This window comes from Callospermophilus lateralis, chromosome 6 (assembly GCF_048772815.1).
Source record: "Callospermophilus lateralis isolate mCalLat2 chromosome 6, mCalLat2.hap1, whole genome shotgun sequence".
Classification (NCBI taxonomy): domain Eukaryota; kingdom Metazoa; phylum Chordata; class Mammalia; order Rodentia; family Sciuridae; genus Callospermophilus; species Callospermophilus lateralis.
In genome coordinates this window covers 47,405,059-47,413,117 of record NC_135310.1, presented here as the reverse complement: position 1 = coordinate 47,413,117, position 8,059 = coordinate 47,405,059, and positions in this window count along the sequence as shown.

The window sequence follows — 8,059 nt, the reverse complement described above, 5'->3', positions numbered from 1 at the left end:
TTGGTTCTGTTTTTTTAAATGATTTAAAATGATTTCTTGAAAGATGTTTGAAAATTTCCCCTCACTCCTGATCTTTGGACAGAAACCATACTTTATATTTGATGGACTGTTTTCAGAAAACTCTCTTACAACAAGTGTACAGTAGTTATCTAAAATTATACTTTTAGAATGGAGTAATGTAAATATTAGGTCTCAGAAGTCTGAAAAACAGCAAAGAAGACTGAATTTGGAAAGCATGGTCTGGAATTGCTTGTCAGAATCTAAAGTAATGAAGAATAAATGTTTCAACTTTGGATTATAAAACCCCATTTATGATTTTAAAAATACACTTGAAATAAAAATGATTAAACTAAATTTTGTTCCATTGACATTCCTTTGCACTTCATAGTTGTTTATTCAACCTTTTTCAAAGTCTTAATTTATTGCCAAAAGTTTTGTGTGAAACTACAGCATATCTAAAATTTATGGGAGACTTTTTCATTTGTTTCTCTGTGCTGTGATCCATGTTTCATTAAGAGTCTCTGTTTTTGTTTTTGGCTAACTTAAGACAATTTTTGCCTTTTACAAATACTATAGATATGTTATTTATAACCATTCTGGAGTATATTCAGCTTTAATGAATTAAATTAATTGTCCCAGTTGAAGTGAAGGGTTGTAATGTTTGTTAAAATGAAATTAGTCAAATAGATTACCCATTGGGATATAGCTCAGGTACCTAAAGAGTTAATATTTGAGTTTTTATACTTTTCTCCTATTTCATAATAGTGTTTGTACATCAAAATAAATATATAGCCTATCACCTGAGTCTAGGAAGAAATACTTGAAACATGTTGCTAAAGGTTCTGAATTTGGATATAGACATTCTAGGACCTTCTCACATGAGTTTGACTTCTTGTTCAGTCTGTACAATTTGAATAACATTGGTCATTCTATCATTCCTGCCAAAATTATCACAGGTTCTGCATATTCAGGGCTCCCTTTGCACTCCCCCCACAAGAATTGATAGCTGGAAAGAAAAATGTGTCTTTATATGTATTGAAGTTATTTTCTTTCAGTTTTTCTCAACACTCCCCACAATGGAAAAAATTACCAAATTAAATCTACTATATGGATGGCAGCTTATAGCATGGCAAGAAGTTGGAGAGTTTGAATTCCATTCCCAATTCTGGTTGTGCTTTGCTTCTTAAAACTAATTGGTTCTGTTATAAAGTTTAAAAGCTGGTTTTAATGTGAATAGCAAATTCTGGTATATTGTGACAAAGGCTTTAGAATGCCTGTCTCTGAGAAGATGTCATATTAATGAGCAGTGCCAAATACACTGTGCTATCTTATAATTTAATCTTTGAATGTATATTACTTAATTAGCTCCCTCCTGTGATGGTACCATGCATAGAGTCAATTAAATCCTTGTGATGTTTTGTATGGCTGTAGACTGGCGCAACATGTAAATAATGTGTACAGCAAGTTTTTATGATTAAGGAATTAAATTTATTGAATTTTATTATTGAGAACAACATGTACGAACAAAACCCAATAAAAGAATATACTCTTTTCATGGACTGTAGTATTATGTGAATGTTACATTTATTCTGAACATTTAGGGGCTGCAAAATGTAATGAGAAACTCATGACTAGATAGAAATACTATTTTTAGATAGTATGCCCTTGATTCAAATATATTCTCATTTTTAACAGGTTAAGCATTTGAAATCTTAAAATGTTATTTACTTTTTGATAGATAAAATTCAGTTTTGCAATTACTAGAATTGTCAAAGTTCCACAGTAATTAAAATCTGAATTGATTTTCATTGCGTATGGAATCGCCAAGCTAAAAATGTATATATGTATACTCTTTTAAAAAGGAATCTGATATTTCTTGTCAAGCCAGGAAATTGAAAGGTAAGAGCTATGGTTTATCTTATGCTGCATAGAATATTATTCACTTTCTTACTTGAAAACCTAATTGTAAGGGGTTTTTTTTGTGCATAGTTTTCATCTAAAATTAAGTTTATCAAAGGTCGACTTTAACCATAGTTAATAGGAAATGCCTTTAACTAAAATTGCCAACCTTTACCAATATTTAACAAGTATTTTTGTTAAAAAATTAACAAAAAGTGATTACTTCTACTGTAGTAGAAGCTTAGGATAGCATGAAATAAAACCCAGGAAATTAGATCAGTGTCAGCAGTTGCTCAAGATTCTAGCTGATAGATTGGTAAAATTTGTGGAAAAGGGGAATGCAAAGAGAATTTGCTTAAGTTTTAAAAACATTCATGTTTCAAGAAAATCAGAGGACTGAGAGGAAAACTATACTGGTTGATTACATTTTTGGCGACAATCCTTCCAGAAATATTTTGTATTTTTATTTAAAAAATGTATCCTGCTGTATCAGGTTTAATAAATTCTTTTAAACTATAAGCCAGAAACTGAGAGTTTTGCATTGTTTTGTATTTTGTTATTGTGTCTGTATATAAACAATTTTATTAGTCCATGAAAATAAAATATTTGGAAAAAATCTAGTTCACATGCAGTTACCTTTAATGAATAACCTTGGTTCAAATTCTCAAAATAATTTCGTGCCTATTCTTTAACAAGTCAGGGGTTGTATTACTCATTCCAGTGGATTGCAAAAAATAAAAATTAAATGTAATCCTAGTTTCAACTATTTGGATTATTTGCTGTTGACCATATTTATATTGCTTTTCATTAGTACTAGTAATTTAAGTTGCTGTTTTGGGAACAACAAAAAACCTTTTTGATTTAGGGAAGGAAAGCCTGAGTAAAATGAAAAATTCAGAGTACAGGATACCAATCTGATTAAGATTTATTTCACTAGCTGTATCTTTTGGGGTTTGATTCTAGGAACTCTTTATTTTAATGTGTATTTACCATGTTAATCTTTGTTAGCAGCTATACATAACATCTATACTAATTTTTTTTCACATTTAATGGAGAAATATAGGGATAATTGTAACTGCTTTCTCAAGTAGATTTCAGTTAATTAAAATAGAACATGAAAAAATACATGGAAGCTGCTTCAAGATGTTTGACACAGCATGTGTCTGCTGTAGTACTTCTCAGCGGAGTGATTTTATGCCCTCACTGAACATTTGACAACATCTGGAGAAATTTTTGTTTGTTGGAACTTGGGGAGTAAAGGGCTATTACTGGTGTCTATTAGGAAAAGGAAAAGAGTGTTGCTATGGTGCACAGGACAGTTCTCATCAAGGAATTTCTAACCTTAAATGTCAGTAATAATGATGTGTAGAATCTGGTCTAGAGTGATTTCTGTAGTTTTGTCACTTTTTTAAATTTAAAAAGTGGTAATGCTAGCTAGATGTTGCCTCCAGTATGCTATAGGTTAATTAAAAAAAATAAGTTTGTTTATATTTGAATCTGTAGCTCTCAGTTTAGAGATGAGGGAAATTGTATATTTTAACTATATGAAATACCTTTTTCTGCTTGTGGTTTTTATTCACTATATTCACATTTTTCCTTGACATTTTGCCCATACCAGTTTTCCAAAGGCTGTCAGCTTGTTGTCTTAAGTTTATTCGAAGGAAGTGTTTTTTGAAAGATAGTAATATTTTATCTGTAAATTATAAGAAGTCTCATGCTTCAAATTACCAATTGTGTAAACATTAGAGTTAATTTATCCTATAGGTAATTGTGATTTCCACAGTTAAACTGCTTACATTGTTCTTAAGAATAATCTTTAAAATGCTTGTTTTAGACATATTCCATGCTTGTTTCAAGGTCACATTTCCAAGAAAAATGACTATTAGCTTTCCATTGCTGTTAGAAAATAATTGAAGGAAAATGAGGAAAGGTTTATTTTGGCTTGTTTTTTCAAGTTTCAGTCAATGGTCAGCTGGCTCTGTTCCTTTTGAGTCTTTGGTAAGTCAGAACATCATGGTGGGGTGCAAAGCTGCTCACTTCATGGCTGCTGAAAAGCAAAGAGAGAACAAGCTGGGGTCCCAATATACCTTTCAAGAGCACACCCAAATGACCCATCTTCTTTCTCTAGGCTCCACCCTCCAAACTTTACCAACTCTCAAAAACCGTGCAAACTGGAGACTAAGCCACATGTGACTAGGGGGACACCGGAGACACAAAACTACAAAAATGACTATTTTTTTTTTTTTTTTGCTTCTATGTTAAAATAATTTGGTGGCTCATTTTTTGCCTTCTGAAAGTAGCATTGATCAAACTGGTTTCAACCTAGTGGGATTTCCACAAATTTATTAATTGCAGTGCAAGTAAGTAAGTAAAGTGTATGATGTAAAGAGCTTTCACTTGGGCTGGAGAAAGATGACTTCCAGTGGATAATTATAGGGAAATATACCTCCTTGTGTTCAGGTACATATGGGATAGAAATGTATATGAAAAAAAATAGTTCTGATAACTCTATCATTGTCTTTGGAGTGTGCAGTGCAACATCAAATTTAAAGAATTTTGATTAATGGAAATGCACAGAAAATCTCCAGGCATATGATTTCATTAAATATTAATTTATGAGTTACTTGGAAGCTGAAACTCATACATAAACATGCAAAATATCAAATTGCTTGTAAAGCCAAACCTTATCAGATGTTACGACCAGCCAAAGTGTTAATAGCATATCAATTTCTGATGCTTTTAATTAAAGAGTCATGGCTTCCTTGCTGCCTAGTTACCTGAGCCCTGGAAAAGAAAAGCAAGGTTAACAAATGTGTGCACTTTTGAATGTGGATTTCTTTCAATTTAAAAAGATAAAATTTGAGTCTTAACACAAAACAGTATTACCTACTTGCCTGCTACTTGCCTGCTAAGCTGGTGATTATGTCCCAAAATTCTCTGCATTTAAAAAAAATTGTGTTGTCCAGAAAGATGAATTTCACAGTTGGTAGTGGGCCTGGCTTTTCTGCCCCTAAATGCCTTTCCCTGTGTAAGGGAGGGGTAGGTATATTTCTCTTGTCACAACCAATAGCTTTTATTCCTTTCTTCAGGATTCTTTTTTCTTTTCCTTTAACTTTTAAACATCTGGAAGGCTTTTTAACAATATATCTCCTTATTTCCTCCAAATTCCTTTCTTACTTTGTGCCCATATCATGTGTCACCTAAGATGCTATGTGATTTACTTAATTATGGAGTTGTCTTTTTTTTTTTTTTTTAATAGCTTGCCTGCCGGCAAAAAGTAAGTTTATTCAAGACAGGATTTTAAAAATTTTATTTTAATTGACAAAACAGGTAGTGTGGATTAGTATTGACAAGGAGCAACACTTTTTCCTCAGCAAGATATTCTGAGGTTGTGGTAGACACATAAATGCATAATTGTTCTGTAGTACAGTAAGTGTGCTACTTAGCTTTATATTGCTGTGACCAAAATGCCTGAAAAGAAAACCTAGAGGAGGAAAAGTTTATTTTGGTCTCAGTTCATGATCAGCTGACTCCCATTATCTGAACTGAGGCAAAACATCACCGTGGAAGAACATGGTGGAGGAAAGATTCTCAGCTCATGGAAGTCAGGAAGCAGAGAGAAAAAAGAGCCAGAAACAAAATATAACTCCCAAAGTTATGTCCCCAATGACCTACCTCCTCTAGTCATGCACTGGGTGCCTTCAGTTACCAACCAGTAGTTCATTCAAATTATTAATCCATCAAAGGGATTGATATAGCTCTTATAATCTATAATTATTTCACCTTTGAACATTCTTGTATTGCCACATGAACCTTTGGGGGTATACCTCATATCCAAACCATAATAGTAATCATGGTCACTTCGCCATGTTGGATTAGGGAGTATTCTAATCCAGTGTGGTAGCTGGGAGGGCAGGAAAGAATTCCAACAAGAAGTGATATGTGAACTGAATAGAATTGCCTGTTAATAGCACAGTGAGAGCAAATAAGATCTTAAGAAGAATTTTTAAAAAATACAAAGTGAACAGGGAGGGACATCTCAAATATTTGATGTTACTGGAATGTGAAAAGTGTGGAGCAAAAAGTAATAAAAGGGAAGCCAGAGAGGGATTCATGAATCTGAATGCAAATTTTTAAAGTTTAAACTTTACTTTTACAGGTAATAGATTAGGGGTTGAAATGGTTGGGATTACACCTTTGATCATTCTTGCAACTGCAAGAAGAAGAGATTTGAGAGGAACTATACATTGAAAGAACAAATTTTGTGTAAGGAAACCAGTCTTTAACCTTCTCTACATGCATTATTTCAATAATCTCATTCATTATTGTGGCTTCAGTTTCCATGTACAAATGAATGATCTTCAGGGTTTTTTTTTTTTTTTTTTTTTTTCTGTTCCCAATCTCTACTATTGAGTTCCACATGCTGAGCACCTTATAGAGATTTTCTGGATACCTTCCACATCTAACCCAAACTGACCTTACTATCTTCCTTCCAGACTATGACACTTCTCTTTCTGCTGTTTCATCTTAAGTTCTCTCAGTGATTCTGTCTATAAAATCTTATTTATGTTTGAAATACACATTTTCTTGTCCCAGATTCACCTACTTGCTCAATTTTAATTCCTCATTTCCAAAGCTTCTGGCATTAAGTCATTATGTCTTGCTGAACTAGTACAGTAGACTTCTGTTGTATGCTGAATTATGTACAAATCCATCTCTTTTTTTTTAAAGAGAGAATTTTTTAATATTTATTTTTTAGTTTTTCGGTGGACACAACATCTTTATTTTTATGTGGTGCTGAGGATGGAACCCAGTGCTCCATGCATGCCAGGCGAGCGTGCTAAGGCTTGAGCCACATCCCCAGCCCAACAAAACCATCTTTTTAAACTCCCCATTCCCTATGTGATAGTATTTGGAGAGTAAGCCTTCAGGGAGGTGATTAAAATTAAGTTAGGTCATGAGATACCAATAGAATTGGTATCCTTATCAGAAGAAGGAGTTAAATCAGATATCTCTCTCTCTTATTCCCTTATTCTTAGGGTTCTTGAGTTATTTTTGCTTATTTACATAATGAACTTTACAATAAATCTATTCACTTATAGAACATAAACTTTCTTTGTTATTTTTATTTATTTTAGGTTAAATTTATATAGTAACTTGAAAAGAATTGACATTTTTATGATAAAGTTGGCTTTTTAAGAACAAGGGGCTTCATTTCTTCAATTTACTCTTGAATTGTTCAGCCTTTCAAGAGTGTTTTAAAGTTTTATTTATATGTGTTACAAAATTTTAACCCAAGTTTATATTTTTAAGTATTTCATCTTGTTTCTGTTCTTTTTGTAGTTTTGGTGTGTTAATTTCATATTCTGCCATCATACTGAATTCTCATATTGTTTGAGCTTTACTTTTGTTTTCCCTAGATTTTCTGTTTATTCTTATAAATTAGCAAACAAATAATTTTAACTCTTCCTTTCCAATTCTGTGTCTCTGTTTTTGTTTTGTTTTAATCTTTCTAATCGTGTTAGCTACTACTTCTAATAAAAAGAGTGGTGGAGACATGATATCCATGCCTCAGATTGAACTTCAATGAGAATTCCTCCAGTGTTTTCCCATTAGTGAGATGCTGATTTGGGTCTATGTGTGTGTACATCTATAGATCTATGTTTTCGTTGATTAATTATACTAATGTAATTATGATAAGGAAATAGTCCTCATTTTCTGTTTAAGTATTAGTAATGGATACTAAGCTTTGTTGAGGATTTTTTAGATTACATAGAGATGATCATAGGATTTTTCTTAGATCATTTGTAATTTGTACTAATGGATTTAGTAATATTTGAATTATCATTAGACTTCCGAAATAACTCACGCCCAGTGGACGAATTATTCTTTTTTTTTTGTAATGTGTTGTTTGATTCTATTTGACAATATTTTGATTAGAATTTTGCATTGATCTTCTTAAGTAAGATAGGTCTGAAGTTTTTCATTTCTTTGCAATATAATTCAGGTTTTGGATTCAATATTATATTTTCTTCATAATAATAACTAGGAAGTTTTTTCTTCCTTCTTTTTTTTTTTTTTTAAACAACTGTTTAAATATCACTGGGATTATTTGGTCCTTGAAGATTTGGGAGATTTCTCTAAAATCACCTAATTTGGT